Source organism: Mustela nigripes, chromosome 6, assembly GCF_022355385.1.
Source record: "Mustela nigripes isolate SB6536 chromosome 6, MUSNIG.SB6536, whole genome shotgun sequence".
Lineage (NCBI taxonomy): Eukaryota > Metazoa > Chordata > Mammalia > Carnivora > Mustelidae > Mustela > Mustela nigripes.
In genome coordinates, this window is record NC_081562.1 from 16,276,899 (window position 1) to 16,295,987 (window position 19,089).

At 42.2% G+C, this 19,089-nt stretch overlaps 1 long non-coding RNA gene across 1 annotated transcript; it reads right to left on the minus strand.

Moving 5' to 3' along the window:
- Positions 1–11,240: 11,240 nt before the first annotated feature.
- LOC132020486 (uncharacterized) lies at positions 11,241–15,424 on the minus strand. The gene is made up of 3 exons (XR_009404992.1): positions 15,370–15,424; positions 13,460–13,650; positions 11,241–11,402 (listed from the first exon to the last, which is right to left on the minus strand). It is a non-coding gene; the product is annotated as an uncharacterized LOC132020486 (long non-coding RNA).
- Between the last annotated feature and the right edge of the window lie 3,665 nt (positions 15,425–19,089).

Sequence of the window (19,089 nt, forward strand, 5' to 3'; positions counted from 1 at the left end):
CCAGTTCTAACACTGGCACCTTTGAGATTTGCCTGTTTACACAGGAAATGAAAAACTGCATTTTTTCTACACCCAGACCTCTGGCAATTATAAAATACTTTCAGTTGTCAGAGGCATCCCAATGACAAAGATGTCAAATTTGTTAAATAGGCATCTCAGAAATCTAGGAAACGTGTTATCTCATAAATATTTGCTGTGCCATTTAATCCCACAGGATTGGCTTAATGACTAATATATAACTAGCACTGATAAACAGCCAACATACACTGAAACTGAGGGCTTTCTGTGTTCCAGACTTTGTCCTTTTCACTCCAAATAGACTTATCTAATTCTCACACTACAGAACATATGATGTTACTATACTTTTAATGAAATGAAGACATCAAGGCCCATCAGATTTGTTATTTGTTAATAAATAGCAAAAACAGAAAGCAAATCCAGGTGTTCTGAATCCAAAGTGCACAGACTCAACCTACACTAGTCACCATTCTATAACAGGGCATGGGATGCATAATCTATCAAATCAGTATCATTGAGTGGATCTTGATGCTTTCATTGTATAGAATGAAGCAATGGTCATTTTCACAGATAAATATGTGCCAATATCTGCTGGATATTTCCTCAAGACAATTTCCCAAATTGTCACTGTTGGGTCTAAGATACAAAAGCCTTTAAAGATTTTGATATTTAAGGCCACGATGTCCTTCAGACAGACTGTCCCAACTATACTTTCACAAGCAGTGTGTGACAGGGCTCAGTTCCTCATAACCTTAATTATTAGGTATTATTGTGGGTTTTTTTTAATCTGTACCAATTTGAGGAGAAGCAAATGAATACTCACCCCAGTTGTTAATCTGTCTTTCTTTGAGTTTCTAGTAAGTTTGAAAGTGTTCTCACATGACTGTCAGCCATGTGTGGTCCATTTGTGAATGACGGATCTCCTCTTTAAGACTACAGAAGCTTCCCCCAAATTCAGGGATGTTCAGATTCTCAACAGCTGAGCCCACATATCCAGTCCTCCAGGGATGCCTCCTTGTTTTGTTCAGGCTCTAGATCAGTGGTTCTCAGCCTTGACTACACATTACAACAACCAAGGGAGCTTTAAAAATATTAAAGCCTGAGACTTATCCCCAGAGTTATTTATTTAACTCGTATACAGGCAGGCTAGGCATCAGGATTTTTTTTTAAAGCTCCCCAGGTCATTCAAATGTGTAGGGAGACTGAGAAACCTGGCTTCAGAGAGAGGCCCTGCTAATGGTATACTAATGAGCATCTGGAGATGCAGAAAAATTACCTTCCATTAGCATCTGCTCCTAGTGTGAAGGGCAGGAAGATGAGGATGCATGTGAAAGACAGAGGTGAGGAGGGAAACAGATAAATTCATCTCCAGTGTCATCTCATTTGTCTCACATATTGACTCTATAAATATTTGAATATCGACTATGATAATAATGGTGCACATTTACTGAACATTTACTATAGGTCAGGCTCCCTTCTAAACCCTTTACACATATTCCCTCTAATAACCCAAGGAGGCAAGTACTCTCTTTATTCCCACTGAAACTGAGGCACAGAGAGGTTAATCATTTGCTTACAGCCACACAGAAATTAAGTGGTAGAGATAGAATTTGCACATGAACAAGCTAGCTATGGAGTTCCCTGTCATAACCCTGCATGCCAAACAATGTGAAAGTGGTTGGTATGTCATAATAAAAAAGGCAGGTAGCAGTTCCTGCTTTCACATAGCTTAAAGCTTACTAGAGGATTATGAATATAAATGAATAAATGCACAAGATCTGAAGGAAAAATACAAGCTGCTATAAAAGAATATAACTATATATTCATGTTCATAAAAGCATTATTCATAGTAGCCAAAAGATGGAAACAACCTGAGAGTCCACCCACGAAGGAATGGATAAAGCAAAGTGTTCTACACATACGATAGAACATCATTCAGCCTTAAAAAGGAAGGAAACTGATAAATGCGGCAACAGGGATGACATTATGTTAACTGAAATTATGTTATGTTGAAGACAGTATGTTAATTAAAATAAGCCAGTCACATAAGGACCACTGTATGACTCAACTTATATGAGTATAGAGTTGTCAAATTCTTAGAGAGAGAAAGTATAATGGTGGTCATCAGGGGCTCGGGGGTGATGGGAATGGTGAGTTGTTATTTAATGAGTATAGAGTCTCCGTTCTAGAAGATGAAAAATTTCTGGAGATGGATGATGACAAGGGCTGCACAATAGTGTGAATGTTGCCTGGGTGGCTCTTGATTTTGGCTAAGGTCATGATCTTACTATCTCAGGATTGAGCCCTGCATCAGGCTCTGCACTCAGGAGACAGTCTACTTGAGTTTCTCTCCCTCTCCCTCAGTTCCTCTCCACACCTCTTTAAATTAAAAAAAAGAAAAAAGGTTAAGATGGTGAACTTTATGTTAGGCATCTGATAGATAAATAGATAGATAGATAGAGTGATAGATGATAGATAGATAAATTTCTAGAAGAATGTAACCATAGGCCCCAAATTAGATTGGAGAGGAAGTCAAGGAAGGTCTATTTCAGGAAATGACATTCAAATTGACTTGGGAATCAAAAGAATCTACTAGGTAAAGAGGAGAGAAAAACTATCCTGAATGGAAGAATGGCAGATGCAAAGGCCCTGGGGCAGTAATTATGTGGCAGAGGAAGCCTAGGGAGTGAGAACACCTGGTGCTGGGTAACACCCATGCAGGGCTTCACGGACCTAGACGAGGAGTTTGGAATTTATTCTAAATGCTTTGGGAAACCACAGGTGGATACTGAACAGGGCAATGAAAAGATTTGCTTTACTTTTTATAAAGCTCCATCCATCTGCCCTAGAATAGTAGCTTGGAAGAGGCAAGTTAGAAAGCAATCACCACAATGTGAGTGAGTATAGATGTTGAGAAAACTGAAGTTCAGAGAGGTTAAGTAACTTATGCAGGGTCACACAGCACACAACTCTCAGAACTCAGAATAAAGATCTCTGATTCCAGTGGCTGTATTCCTTACACTTTGTAGATGAGAGCGAGAGAAAGAGAAAGAAAGAAAGGAAGAAATTAGAACATAGAGAAAAGAAGATACCTCAAGTTCAGACCCTCTTGGGACAGAGAAAAGCGCTATTCCACTGTTCCTCCACAGATGTTTCATATTTATGGATGTGAAACCAAACAATTTGACTATAAAAAGGAGTGGAGAAGGGAGGAAGGCACACAGAGAATTGAAAAAGCAGGAAATGAGAAAGGAAAAAGGAGAGAAAGTTGCTTCTCAGGGATCCTACCTCACCAACTCCCGCATCTAGGCTCTCAGAGCCAGCGAAGCATGGATCAGCAGGTTAAGATTCTAGGGCAAGAAGGCTCCCAAGTAGTGCTTGAGGTTATGCATATTTTGGAGCAGACATATTGGGTAGGGTTCTGAGGCCCACTGGCAGCTTCCCTGTCGAGAATACCAGGGCAAGCTTCTAAAACTTTGAGCCCTCAGGGTGTTGGAGCATCATTAATTGCTTGGAAGACGTGATTGGGAATAACAAAAAGGATTAATGAGCCCATCTTTTGAAAAGTAAGAAAAATCCCTGGCAGGGCTGAGTCCCCTCTCTCAAGATTAGGTCATGTACCAACAAACACAAAGCAAAGCTCCAGTTTACTGCAACCCACCGATCGGAAACCTTCGATTCCTGAACCCCTGTGCCGTCCTCCCCATGAAGCAGAAAAGGCAAAGCCTTCAATAATAATAATAATAATAATAATAATTCGTGTTAGAGATCTATCCAAAGACCCTATTTGGGGGAATGTACAACATCAAATCGGAGAGGATTACAGCTGAAAGAGACCCCAGAAGTGTTTCTTGTACAACCCCTCATCTTAGAGACAGGGAGAAGAAGTGTCTTGCACATGATCTTACTGGCTGGCCGTCCAGTCCTCCTTCTAGCACATTCTAAACCACTCTGCTCTGTGTCTGCGGTGGTCCCACAGCTCTGTGAAAGAGTGAAAACTCTGACCCACGCCCATGCAGCTCCACACTGTGTAAAGCATCACCTCCACTGATTTTGTCAGCCCCCTCAAGAGGTAAAGGGGCTGATAGGAAAGGACTGCGTCCTCATTTGTCTTGGCAGGTGTTCTGGGTGCAGAGCCTAACATGTAGCAGGCCCCAGAGAATGGAGGTTGAATTAACAAAACTGCTGTCTTGACTAAGCGTTGGAGCTGAGGGCTTGACCTCCATCTGCTGTCTCCACATCACCTGTGAGGTCAACCCTGTTACTACCCACCATTCACAAAAAGAAAAACTGAGGCTTGAGACAATTCAGTGACCTACAGGGTTCCCAGCTCTCCTTAGAAGTGCCAAACCAAGATTTAAGTCCAGGAAGTTGGAATCCAGATTCTACTTTCCTAATACTCTACAACTTTTCTCTCCTTCTTTGTCTCCAGCAAATGAACAAATGTCCATTTGGCAAATGAGAACCAGAAGGCCGAGGAACTTGCCTGAGGGTGCACAGCAAGTCAGGCATGAAGTGAGGTTTCTAAGCCAGTCCTTCAGCCGCAAGCCTAGTGTCCCTCCCTCCAACCCTAGCCATCTGTACCTTAGCTTCTCAGGGAGGGAATCAGCTGAATTGCACACCATACAGTGGCTTTAGTAGGAGCATCCAAGAATCCGCTTCTGGAATGGAAATGGTGGTTGTACCTCAAAGACCTCAGCTTTTGAAGGTGGACGTGCCAGACTGAGTTCTGGACACCTGGCCTAGAGCTGGCTGACTTGGAGGTTCATCTTGTTATGTATCAGCTACTTCTCAGGACCAAGGAGGTAGTCCTACCTCTCTTAAGAATTCTGATATGACTTCCTTGCTGGAATTTATTAGGATAGAGAATACTCCAGATACACACAAACCCTATTATCTGAGACTCGATATAGCATGGTGTTTATCAAGAACTACCACTTCCCAGATGGTCGACTTACATCTTTCTACCTTAGGTTTCCTTATCTACCAACATAGATAACAATAAAGCCTAACTCCCCCGGCTGTTGTGAAAGCTACATGAGCTGTTGCATGAGAACCATGGAGGGCAGCACCTGGTACACACGTTCCATGTGCGTTAGCTGCTGGATACCTTCCATTCAGGTAGACAGAAGCTGTAGTTTATCTCTGTAAAGATCTCAAATTTCGTGGCTTTCATGTTACAGATACCTAAGGAAGGAAGGAGAAGCTCCTTGGAAGTGAGGAAGGGGAATGAGACGGGAGAGGTGTGCAGAGAAACCAAGAGACAGCTTTCATACCCCAGGCTCACAAGCCTGGCTGATGGGGCTATAGAGACACTGGACATGTGCAGGGTTGCTTCGTGGTGCCCCGCCACAAAGTGAGGCTCAGAGTTCGGAAGGAGGTTTTCTAGGGAGAAGGACTCTGCAAAAATACCTCAGTTCCTTCCTGAGAGCAGCTGGGCTGACACAGGCAATGGGGGAGAGCGTTGTAGAATTTTCCCAGTAGCTGAGCAGGCACTGGCCCGTGAAAAGCAGAGAGGAGGTCACAGAGTGACCTTGGGAGCTTTGAGGTCTGCCCCACCACCAGGCAGGGGAGGAACATTGAGGTGGTAGACATTTGGACTGCAGTTGAGGATACTGAGCTAATGCACAGATTTATTAGTGGACCTGTCACAACACAGGTGTCCCATAAACAATAGAAAGGCCAGGAAGATTTTCTATGAGGAGGGCTGAAAGTATTTTGATTGACTCTGAATCATGAAAAAAATTTTCATCAGGGTCATGTCCTCTGGGTAATTGAGGCTGCGCTGTGAATTTGAGAGATTTTCATTCATTTGGGGGGAAAACCAAGGAAGGTAGAACATTTCTTTTCTGTAGCCCAAGTTGACACACTGAACATTTTTAAGCATGAGAGAAGTTGGAATCAGCAAAGGGCATTTTGACAGCACTGAAATTTATGTCTGGTTGGGAGGAGATAGTACCCCACACTTTTTAAACAGTTTCGGTCAGAGGGAAAAAATGTAAAATTGGTCCCTAGCTAATGAGGCCTGATCTTCCTTTTATGGCGCTCTAGTATGCAATTAAGGTTAGCTTCATGTAAACTGCCAGCACGCTCAGACTTTTAACAGCCTTATGCATGTCAGGAAGGAAAATAAATAGTCCCCTGTTTGTGCTTTATGCGGGGGAATTATTGAGATAAACAGCTTGGGCCTGACAGGTGTGACTTCTTGCGGCTTAACGTGATGGATTTGCCAATGGCAGCTGGAGCTGATAGCACCAAACTGTTGATGGAAATAAAACATGGTGGAGATTCTGACAGTTATATAAGTACAGGAGCCAGGCAGGGTCTGACTTTTGATTGCGAGGCCCTCAGCCTTTCGGTGTCTGGGGGTGTGGGAGGAACTGGAACACAGAGATAGGAGAGACTCATCTACAGAGTACGTGGAGTCCTAGAGCTCGAGGAAGTGAGAGATGGGGACCCGTGGGGGTCTAGAAAGTTCTAGCCCGGCTGTTCAGGAGTGACCCCCAGGTCTCCCACCCGGGCTATTTCCGCTGTTCTAAACTTCTTTCTAAGTACCCAGCAGAATCACGAGCAGGTGGACAATGACGTGAAACCTGCGTTCGGTCCCATGTTGGCCACTACCTCCTTGCCCCTGGTTACCTCCTCCTGGAATCTCCACTGTAACCCCCATTCTTCACCACCACTAGAATTTCCCAAAATGAAGATATGAGCATGTCTCATACCTTCTCCCCTGCTTAAAATCCTTTGATGACTCCCCTCTGCTCTCAGGATAAATTTGTCACATTTGCTTGTAAGGACGGTCACAAACCTGACCCATGCCTTCTTCTCCAGCTTCACAATCCCCGTGCCCCACCCACCCAATCCCTATAGTCCAGTCATTCTGAATCATCTGGTCTTTCCCCAGATGTAGGGTTGCCAGATAAAATACGTGGTGCTGGGTTAAATGCAAATTTCACAAAGACAATGACTGACTTTTAGTTTAAGTGTATCCCAGGTATATTTGGGACATACTTAATGTAATATATTATTCATTGTTTATCTGACATTCACATTTAACTAGAAAATCTCCCTTTTTATTTGCTAAATCTGACATAAATCTGGCATCCCTAGTCCAGCTGGATCCTGATTTCCCTTACCTCTGGGCCTTTTAAAAATGTACCAACCTGGGGCACCTGGGTGGCTCAGTGGGTTAAGCCTCTGCCTTAGGCTCAGGTCATGATCCCGGGGTCCTGGGATTGAGCCCCGCATTGGGCTCTCTGCTCAGCGGGGAGCCTGCTTCCCTTCCTCTCTCTCTGCCTGCCTCTCTGCCTACTGTGATCTCTCTCTGTCAAATAAATAAGTAAAAATCTTTTTTAAAAACATGTACCAACCTGGAGCACTTGGGTTGCTCAGTCAGCAAGTGTCCAACTCTTTATTTCAGCTCAGATCTCTATCTGAGTTCATGAGTTCAGGCCCCATGTTGGGCTCCATGCTGGGTGTGGAGGTTATTTAAAAAAAAAAAAAAATTATCACCCTTTAGCTACAACTCCAAACTTTTTCCTCCGTCACTGTTTGGCTAATTCACTGAGTTAAGGACACCAAAACTACATGTTCACCTTCATATTGTACCATTTTTGCTGGGCTGTGGCTACCAAGTCAGTAACTATATTTCTAAGCTCCCTACATCTGGGCAGTTTGGTGGTGGGGAGGTGGGCTGTGACTAGATCTTACCTCTAGAATGTGAGAATAAACATGCATGTCATTTCTGGCCCAATGTGGCTAAGAAGCAAGTGTACCTTTTCCTTCCTATTTTCTCACCTGACAACTGCAAGTAGAGGACTCCAAATCCTAGGAGATGGTGGAACTGCCAGATGGAAGGAGTCTGGATCCTTGAATCACAATGATGAAGGTCACCCAGAGACCAATCATACTGGCAATTCTGTGAATGAGAAGCAAACTTCCATCTTGTTATCACTCAAGTGTGGGGGTTTGTTTGTTACAGCAGCTAGCATCATCTTGGCTAATCTGCCCATCATTTCGGTCTTGGCATTGATATCTCTCCCTCATAAATGATTCCTCAAACTGGGTTAGTGGACCTCTTAATGTGCTCCCATAGCATACCATCCATCCTTACTTTGTCAGTAACACCTACCATGTGGTATTGTAAGAGACTCTACTTGTCTGGATAGATTTCCTACTGAACCAAATGTTTCTTGGAGGTAAGGACAATAGTTGTTTTGGCCACAGTTACATCTGCAAAGCATAACATTGTCAAATGAACAACTAAGTAGTGTCTCTTTGATTGTATTGGGTCTGCTTCCTGATTTATAAAAGTGAAGTGGCAGATAAGTGAATTCTAAAATTCCTCTAAAACATGTAATTCAGGAATTATGAATATAACTGAAGAAGAAATCTATGGGTTTTGCTTTCCCAGGACCCTATTTTCTATTGGGGAGTAGAAAACCATTCCCATGGTTCTGGTGAGCTGGGAATCTTTGGGATTCATGGCACCGAGCCCCAACCTTTCATTACCACAGAAGAAGGTCGGTGGCCTGGAAGGAACACTGGTGTTCCATCCTCCTACAACAGTGATTGGTCAGAGACAGGACCAAGAGCCAATCCAAATTCTTCCCTTGGTTTATAAATACATGTTGGAACACAGAAGCTATTTTTTCTACTGGGGATTCTACTATTTTTTCTACTGGGGATGTGCATGGGGGCCTCTTCATAGCAATCTGCTCCATTATTAGAGAGTGTGTCTGTAAAATGAAACTAACACACAAAGGAAATCAGAGCAAGAATGAAGGAAAAAATAGAACCCCGATATCATTTTCTAAGTTCCTGAATCTAGCTGTGCTTGAAGCCAACCACCTCTGGACTTTCTTCCCACTTGTGTGAGCCAATAAACACTGATTTTGGCTTAAGCCAAATCTTAGATTTTGTCACTTACTTCCAGAAAAGTGCCGACAAATGTAAAAATAGTAGTTTTTGTGGGTTTAAAGTACAATATAACCAGAATCATACACTCTTTTGCATAAAGTAGGTATAAGTTATATAAAACAAAGTTTACTGCATTGATTAGGATGAACTAACAATAGACAAAATGAGTGTCCTCACATTTAACACAAGAAGTGAAGCATGTGTCTATACTATTCTCTAAAAGGAAAGTACTTAGAAAAACATTTTTAAGGGGTGTCTGGGTGTGCAGTCGGTTAAGCACCCGACTCTTGGTTTTGATTCAGGGTTGGGATCTATGGGTCATGAGATCAAGCCCCGCATCAGCCTCAGCACTCAGGGAGGAGTCTACTTTAGACTCCCTCTCCCTCTGCCTCTCCCCCCTCAAATAAACAAGTAAATCTTCAAAAAAAAAAGAAAAATAGAAAATCTTTTAAAATTCAGTTTCATTCTATAAGAACAAACCTAAAAATAGTTAAACTATGTAATTTTAAAGATTTGGAGAGCTTCTGTCAATAGGCACTTGTTCTTTCCTTATTTTCATGCAGTAGTGGAGGAAGATCATTTTCAAGCAAACTGTCTGATGACTAGCTGTAGGGAAACCACATTGAGGCAGCTGCCAGCTTATGATAATGCCTTGGTAACCAAATCTATGCCCTCCCTGTCCTCAGGGCTGCCAAATGACCCAGGAATAGACATACCTTACCAAGCCAGGGTAATCACCTTCTGTCTACCTGTAGCGTAAAGCTTAGACAGAGACACAGACAGAATCGAGGTACCGGGTCCCATGAAGAACCCATTCAAGAGAGAAGGAACATAAACCTTGCTTCTGTATTTCAGAGGAAGTGCTTGTTTCTGCTTTTCTGATTCTTGATTGTCTATTTACTCCACCATCCCTGTGAGCTTCCCAACATCTGTTTCCAGAATGGTTTTCTGTGATTAGACAGCATTGGGTTTTTTTACTGACAATTAAAGAAACTTCACTGATTCACTTGGAGTGAGACAGGAGTATATTTTTTAAAGTGGGTATCAGATATCATTTCTCCTGGAGTCCATCAACCATGCCCTGCTGCCAGCATCCCACTCCTGAATGAGCCACTCCTCTGCCCTCCGCCATGTTGAGGGACAGCCCCCTCTTACCATCGCCAACATTCTGAAACTCAAACCCCCAACTGGCCTCAAACATGGAAAACTTTCCAGAGTTGCAACTTGTTATATCATTCGACACAGTTACACAGAGTAGTTTATTTAGCAATTTTGTTGTGCTTTCCCCCTTCTCAAATTTGTCTGCTCCAGGGTAGGATTTTAGTTTGGCCTTTATGTCCTCCAAAATTTTATGTTTTTCATAAAACAAACAAACAAACTCTTACAGGGAAATTAACTAGAGGCAGCTTTAAAATATCAGTTTGTTCTTGCTTCTAGCCTTCAAGATTCAGAGCTACTAGAAGTCAGAGTCCCAGTAGCCCGTTTGCATGGAAAACCTGATTTGCATTCCTGTCTTGGAACACCAAGCATTAAGACAGGCACACCTGGGTTTCTTGCTTCTTTCTTTTCTTTCAAGGTTGTTTCCCTCCCTTGAGAATCTGGTACCTTCTTTGACACATCTAGACTCCTCTGCAGGTTATAGGACACCAAGAATCATCTTGATCTATTGTTCCTCTCCAAACTCTATCAATAATTCAAAGTCAAAGAGAATAATCCAGAAGAGAAATAAATGCTTCTCTTTGTCTCTAGAATCCTTTCTAGGCATCTGGCGCTCCTCACACAGCTGAGATGGACAGGCCATCTGCTACAGGCAAATAGGAAACAGGCCTCCATTCAGGTGGTCTGCTGCTTGGTGTTCATTGTAGGCCAATGAGCAATAACAGCTGTCCAGCAAGGAGGCCGACACACTCCTGGTGTAGACAATGCAAAGAAGTCCTACCCTAAGGCTGCCAGCATTCTATGACATCTTCCCACAACATCACTCAACTGGCTGCCAAGAGGGAGAAGGGACTGTCTTTCTTCACTGAGTAGGTCACATTGAGTTGGCCAACAAAAACCATTCAAAGGCCGTGTCCACACTTGGACAGTCATCCTGGCTGAAGAGCCAATCCTTCTGTAAATAAGAAATCTCACTCAGGCAGCCTGGGGTTTGGAAAAGAAAAGGAAACAATGACTGGTTGGTTGACTGACTGCCAGAATGTGCCCCAAAACTATACTGGGGAAAGAGTGGGGGCAGCAGCTCCTCGGCTCCACCAAATACTTGGAAATCACTTCATATTTTGAGTCTCTTTCCTTACCTGTAAATTGGAAGGCTGAATAGGATCTTGGAGACACAGAATACTGGAGAATGACTGGTGAGCTGACCTAGTCCTTCACATTGCAGACACTCCAGTAAACTGAGGCTGATTCATATGTCCAGAAAGTGTTTCTTGAGGCCTGTGATGTGCCAGGTAAAGTGAGCAATGCTAGGGATAAAACAAAAGTACCTTAAGCCTCTCCCTTCAAGGTGTTTCCAGTACATTAGGGAAGGGGAGAGATCTGGATTGAGTCATCAGTCAGATAAATATTTAACACAAAGTGAGGAGTTCTGTGAAGAGGGACTTAGTGTTCTAAGAACATATTTCAGATGAACCTGACCAAGTCAGCAACTATATAGGGAAATCCTTTCCGTTCTAAGAACTGAAGGAAGGATAGTCTTTAATGAAATGAACAGTGGGTAGGATGGGGGGGGGGGAGAAAGAGTCAGAAAGAAAGCATAAGCAAAGGCCCTGAGGCAGGAGGTAGCAGGAGACATTCAGAAACATGACAGCAGCTAGGGTATAGTGGGCCAGAACAGAGAAAGATAGGCAGACACTGGAGCAAAATGAGACCAGAGAGGAGGCAGAAGTCAGTCCAGCAGGGCTGGGAAGCATTTGTCTGGTAGGCAAAACTCTAAGATGGTGTACAAGATACCCATGCCCTGAAATCCCCTGCCTTTGAGTCAGGGTAGGCAAGACCTGTGACTACAATGGGATATCACTCTATAATTATGTTACATTTAATAGCGAGGGGGTTTTGCAGATGTAACTAAGATTATTAATCAGTTGTCCTTGAGTTAATCAAAAGGGAGATGATCCTGGGAAGGCCTGATGTGATCAGGTGAGTTCTTAAAAGGAATGAGCAGCTGCAGCAGACACTGTCCTGGCGGCCTTCTGGAAAGCAACTGGCCATGTTGTGAGCTGCCTATGTTGTGAGAGGGCTCCCTGTGGCCCGGTCTTGAGGGCAGCCTCTAGGAACAAAGAGTAATCCTCAGACAACAACCAGCAAGAAAATGGGGGCCTCTGTCCTCTAACCTCAAGTAAATGAGTTCTATCAACTACCTGCATGAGTTGGGAAGAAGATCCTGAGGGTTAGGTGAGGCCACAGCCCAAGCCAACCCCTTGATTTCTGCCCTGTGAAACCCTGAATGGTGAACCCAGTCACCCTACACTCAGACTTCTCACCTGCAGAAGGTGAGCTAGTAAATGGGTAATATGTCCCCAAGGCAGTGGCAATTTGTTATATTTCAACAGAAGTTAATATAAGTCTTTAAGATTTTGCTATTTACCTTTAGAGCATTAGGATGTCATTGAAGAATTTTAAGGAGCGTACAGAAAGGGATAACAGAATGACATTGGGTTTCTGAAGATCCTTTGGCTGCTGTATGAGAATGAATTGGAAAGACAAGAGCTCAGGAAGGAGACAACAGATGAAGGTGGTCCTGGTGGTGGGAACGGTGTTGACCATGAGGGCAGGCAGATGGAAAAGATAGCCAGATAGGAAGAGAAGAAAACCCTCAGACTCTTATCTTTATAGATTTATACTGAAATGTTTGCTTCAAAATAATCCAGAGGGTGGGTGGGAGTAGAAATGAAGCAAAATTTGTCATGTTTTAATAATTTCTCAATTAATAAGTACATTGGGTTTCCTATACAATAATCTCTATTTTGTGCCTATACAAATGTATCAGTTTTAAGCTAAAATGTATACACAGTGAAACACAAAAATCTTAGGGACACAGTGGGAGAAATTTTGACACAAGCATAGACCTCTCATGACCCACACTCCCTATCACTCCAGAAAGCTCCCTCCACCTCCATCCCGCTATTCTCAGCCTTCTATCCAGAGGCAACTACTGCTCTTCTGATGTCTATCGTCATAGGTTAGGGTTGCCTATTTGAGAGCTCATATGATCAGAATCACATGACAGAGTCTCTTCTGCGTTTTGTGAGATTCACCTCGGTACTTTTGTCTCCTATTAGCAGCTGATTCCTTATTATTACTTTTTATTCTATTGTAGGAATATCTTAGTTTGTTTAATTATTCTATTGATAGATGGACAGATGGGTTATTCCTTATTTAAGCAATTATGAATAAAGCTGCTATGAAATATACTTGTGCAAGTTTTAGTTTCTCTTGGGTGGGTTTTCTGGTAAATGTGTGTCTCATTTTATAATAAACCAACACACAGGTTTCCAAAGTGGATGTGACTTTTCACTCTCACCAGCAAAGAGGTTTAATTGTTTCTTCTAGAGCACCAGGAGAATGCAGGGAAGGGAAGAAAGGGTTTTGCTTTGTGGTGGCCCCACTGTCACAGCGAGAGACCTCCTGATGTCCTCTACTGAGAGACAGGGCAACATGGCTGTGTGGGGACTTGTCAGAAGAGTGGGGAGAGTGTCGCTTTGCACCGGGGCCCTGGAAAACAAGAAAGGGTAAACAGATATAACGAAATTCCTAGGGACAGTGTAAAGACCCATCAGTGGTTTTTTGCTCTGAATTCAGGGTGCCACACTGCCTTGTTATGTCATTTTTCCCCCCAGAAGTACACACATCACTTGAATTTTGGCACAAAGAAACTAAATGTTTAGATTCACCCAGAATCTGGTGAGATATGTAGCCGAGATGAAAAACAGAGGGACAGAAGAGTGATGGAAATGCAGGCCAAGGCACATTCAATGGCTGAGTGCTTTGTGAGTAAGGAGTCACCTTGAGATTGTAGGTGCCAGATGCCAGCAATAATGGGGGGGCTAAACAAAAGGGACATTTTTTTCTGACTCACATAAAAGAAGTTGGTAACAGCTGCATATCTCGTGTCCTTGGTGCGTGTCATCACGATGAAAAGGAGCACACGCGAGTAGACACTTTTCTGGAGGGCAGAATTGACCTCAACTGAATAAAGGTCATATGTGAAAAGCTCAGCTACTATCAGACTCAGTGATGAAAAACTGCCAGCTTTTCCTTTAAGATCAAAAACAAAGAAAGATGCCCACTCTTGCCACTTCTGTGCAGCATAGGCCTGGTAGTCCTAGCCAGAGCAGTTAGGAAAAAACAAAAAAGTAAAAGTCATCTAAATCAGAAGGGAAGAAGCAAAATTATCTCTTTTTTGTAGATGATATGTAGATTTCATATGTAGAAAATCCTACACCCACATGAAGATGGCTATCACTAAGAAACCAATATAATGACGTTGCAGAATACAAAATCAGTACACCAAAATTAGTTGTGTGTTCTATACTCTAACAACAGCAGAGGAAATTAAGAAAATGATCCCATTTAGGATAGCATCAAAACGAATAACGTGAGAGTAAACTTGACAAAAGACATAAAGGTCTTATGCACTGAAAACTGTAAGACACTGATGAGGGAAACTAAAGAAGACACAAATAAATGGAAAAACGTCCTGTGCTCATGGATTAGGAGAGTAAATATTCTTAAAGTTTCCTATTACCCAAAGCACTCTACAGAGTCAATGTAATTCCCCTTATGTATCAAAATTTAAATGTATTTTTGATACCAAAGTTCCCCATTTTAGAATTTATCCTATAGAGATAATCACACAAGCACATAAAGATGTATGATCACCATAGAATGTTTTAGAATGGGGAGAAATTACGAACAATCTACATGTCCATTACAACGGAATAACACATTAACACATAGTTATTAACATGTTTACGAAGTTCGTCATCAACATATTAAAATGTTCACAGCAAATTAATGATAAAGTAGCAATTACAGAATATAGTGTACAGTACACTCCTTTAAATGCAATATCTCTATAGGAACATTGGGTGGATGTGCCAATATTCCTATACAGAGATATTAAATTTATCATCCACCCAATTCCTGAAACTCTGGGATTTCTTCCTTTTAATTTTCCATGATTTCTACACTTTTTTGATAGGGAAAAAGAACTTGTTTTGGAATAAAGCAAAAAAAAACAAAAAAAAAAGATACAGCAGCTTCATTTTGGAGCAAGCACACGAGTGAGTGAACAAGAGGAATGACCTACACAAGATGCATACCCGGAATGCGGTTCTCGGGAAGAAAAGCCCTGTAAAGTAACGGTGCATAAACTTTGTCATGGTGCTAAGGAGACTACTGGTGAGATTGGCCAGATCTTGAATCACCTACCTTTCCTCCGGCTCCACTCACCTCTGCCCGAGTTCAGCTTCAAGTTCCCCGTTTGTAGAACAGGAGTTTTCTTTAGTAACCTGCCTGTAATCACAGAGATAACAGGTGGAAAACCCCTGAACTTGAGCCAGTGTAACCTACCGGGGGCTATGCATAGCCAGTCCCTTAGACAGCCCTGACTCTGCCCAGGAGAGCTGACGGACCTCACTCTGGCTCCCTCCCTCAAACTCTAACACATTTCTAACACAGCCCCTGAAGACTTTGCTGCAATTCTATCTTGGTTATCAGCCTTTCGCTTTAAACTTATTCTGTCACATATGGCTATTTACGTCGAAATTAATCAAAATTAAATAACATTTAAAAATTCGGTACTCCAGTCACATCTGCTGCTTTCCCAGCACTCTGAGACCATGCACAGCGAGTGGCTGCTGTATTGGGAAATGCAAACATAAAATATTTCCATCATCACGGAAAGTTCTGAACGCTCAGAGCCCAGGGATGGTGCCCAGGTCACCACGTGTTCTTAGCAGAGAAGTATCTAAGACCCAGAAAACCCCCACTGAGTGAGTGAGGGATTCATGATGTAATCCATCAGGGCCAAGCAAACGGATGCTAGGTGGGAAAGGCATTGAGCAGGAGCTAACTTTTCAGCCAAGTCCCAAAGGTAATTATGTAAATGGGTGGGTCAAGAGGAGGGTAGAGCATTCCGGATGAGGAAAAGACTGATTTAGTGAGAAATGTGAAAGGGAATTGGCACCATTAGGCTATTGTTCTCAAGTTATTTTCTTGCTGCCAATTAAAAATCATCTTAGGCGGTGTTTTCTTATCGGACTTCCTCCCTGATTTGGTATTATTGTAAGGTCTGCTCTGACTAATTGGGCCCTTGGCAGTTCAACAGGCAATTTTTTAAACCTTTTCATTTTATTTTGTTTCATTATTAATTTTTGATTGCAGATGAAATCATAGACTGCAGAGAACTGAAAGAAGTTTTCCAAGAGAGACGTTCAACCCAGATGCTCACTAGTGATGTGTTCATATAGTCATTGTCAAAATGGGTGTTTCCTAAGCTGTCCCCATGTGGAGGGAGTGACAGCTGGATTCTGTGGAGGATCTTTGTTCAAACCCTCAGGCAAGAGATTCCCAGACCAGTTACTGCTTGGAGGCATAAAAACAGAGTTGATCCCAAATTAATTCTAAAAATCATTGGCTTTTTGTCTGTTTGTTTGTTTTTTTCAAGTTCACTGTTAATCCAGACTACATGGAGTTGAAACACAGCTCTACCACTTACTAGCTATGCGACATTTCTGAACCTCTTTCCTCTTCTGTAAAATGGGGATAATATAAGTGTTACACATATGAAGTAAGGTACTGTGTGTGCAGGGTGTAGTTCAGTTCCAAAACATAATAAGCACTATGCAAGAGTTTATTTAATATAAAAGCAGTAAAATAGCTAGTACATACATGTTTTTGATATATCGCCAAATTATCTGTAATTGATTGATGTTACTAAGAATGAGAGTAGTAACCATAATTATAATTATTACATTAACTATTACTTGTTACGCTCCTGATAAACAACTAATCTTTACAAAAACCTGGAAAACCATCACCCCACCTCCCTTGCTCCTTATTATCCTGATCCAAACTACCGTCACTCCATGTTTGGACTGATCATTAGCCAATTATTTCATCTTGGTGTCCTCTCTGGCCTCCTATATGGCACCAGAGGTATCTTTTAAGTGGTAAATCAGATCCCATCACCTCCCTATCTAAAACCCACCAGTGGCTACCTATCTAACAACGTGGAAGATTGAAATCTGTCATAAATAATAATTTGTTTAAATATTCACTACATCCAAAGTACCCTCAGCTGAGTGAGGAAACTGAGATTCAGAGAGAATAAGTAACCTACCAAAGGCTGCCCAGTAAACTCATAGCAGAAGTGACCTTTGAACTCCAAGTCCATAACTCTTGCTCTTAATCTGAGTGACAGATGGTGGATTGTGATGGCTGAACTACAGAGAACAAGGACCTCCTAACACAGGTAGCCTGAACCCATTCCCAGACTGTGAGCTGAGGAAGGACCAATGTTAATGTCATGATTGCCTTGCCTTTTGAAAATACCTTTCACAGAGAGGAGAAAAAATATGGGGTGTTCTCTTCAAAATTCCTGAGACAGTCCCTTAGCGCTCTTTGCTGGCCCCCAGCCCTATCTGAGCTTGACATTCCCAATGCCCTGCCTTTGTGCTCCTCCTTCAGAATGTTCTTGGGCTTGACATGAAGGAAATGCCTGCACCATGGCTAACATCTAGCATATCTAACATTTTGTGTCCAGTAACTCAGCAGGAGGAGCTCTGAAACATGGATGCTGATCTGTGTTCATACAGTCCTTGTAGACAGACCAACTTGGAATTAAATTATTCCAACCTCCATATATGGTTTCTGTCATTTTGGTGTCTACTGAACATTGAGCAGAAATCAACTTCTTAGGCTGATACTATGTATTCTTCAGTCCTGAATATTACTGATAACTTCAGCTCATTGTTTGTATGGTTATACATGTATATAATATATAATTGCCTATTCAATTATCTGTAGACTCATGAGTAGTTTTATGCATTGCATATATCATATGTTTTCATGTCTTTGCCCATAACTTCAGTTACTAGCTATGCTGGCAACTCCCAAATTTATATCTCCATTCCAGACACTGCTTTTAAGTTCCAGACCCATATATCCAGCAGTCCACTCAACATCCCTACTTTCATGTCTTACAGACACACAACTCAGCAAGTTCAAAACTAAATTCCTGATCTCCCTTCTGGAGCCTGCTCATCCTCCCATGCTCCTTATCTCAGTAAATGGCAGTCCCCATCCAGCCAGGTATTCAAGCCAAAAACCTGGAAGCTATCCTTGACACCACCTCTCTCCCTACCTATCAGATCCATTCATCCCCGCAGTGACAACTTCAATTCTTAGTCATTCATCCAATAACAATTGTTTATTCTGCAGCACTGTTCAAAAAATTGATATGATGGTGAACAAGAAAGATATGGTCCTTCCTTCTTAGAGCTCATAGTCATGAACCACCACAGCACATTTTATTGAAAGAATGAGTGAATAATATGTATACATGAAAGTAGTTTTATAGAGGATAGGGACTTTACATAATTTCACTATTATGCAATTGCATATTTTGTACTAGATATTGTCAAGGGACCACCTGTAGAGAGGCAGATTATGGTGGCTAAGGACATGGACTTGAAAATCAGACAGAATCATTTGGTCAATCAGTTGATACATACTTATTATCCACTTATAGTTGTAGTTGTAGTCTGCTCTGATTGCTGAAACAACATACCATAGACAGGGTATCTTAAACAATAGGCATTTATTTCTCGGCAATGGATACTCCAAGATCAAGGTGCCAGCTGATTCAACTCCTGGTGAGAACCCACTTGCTGGTTTGCAGATGGTTTCCATCTTGCTGTGTCCTCTTATGGTGAAGGGAGAGAACCCTGGTTTCTCTTCCTCTTATACAAGCACTGATCCTATCATGGACGCCCCATCCTAAGGACCTCATCTATATGTAATTACCTCCCAAAGGCCCCACCTCCCAAATGCCATCACACTGGGGGTTAGGGCTTCAACATATACATTTAGAGGAGAATGTAAACTTTCAGTCCATAACATCTACTATGTGGCTAAGCAGTATTCAGC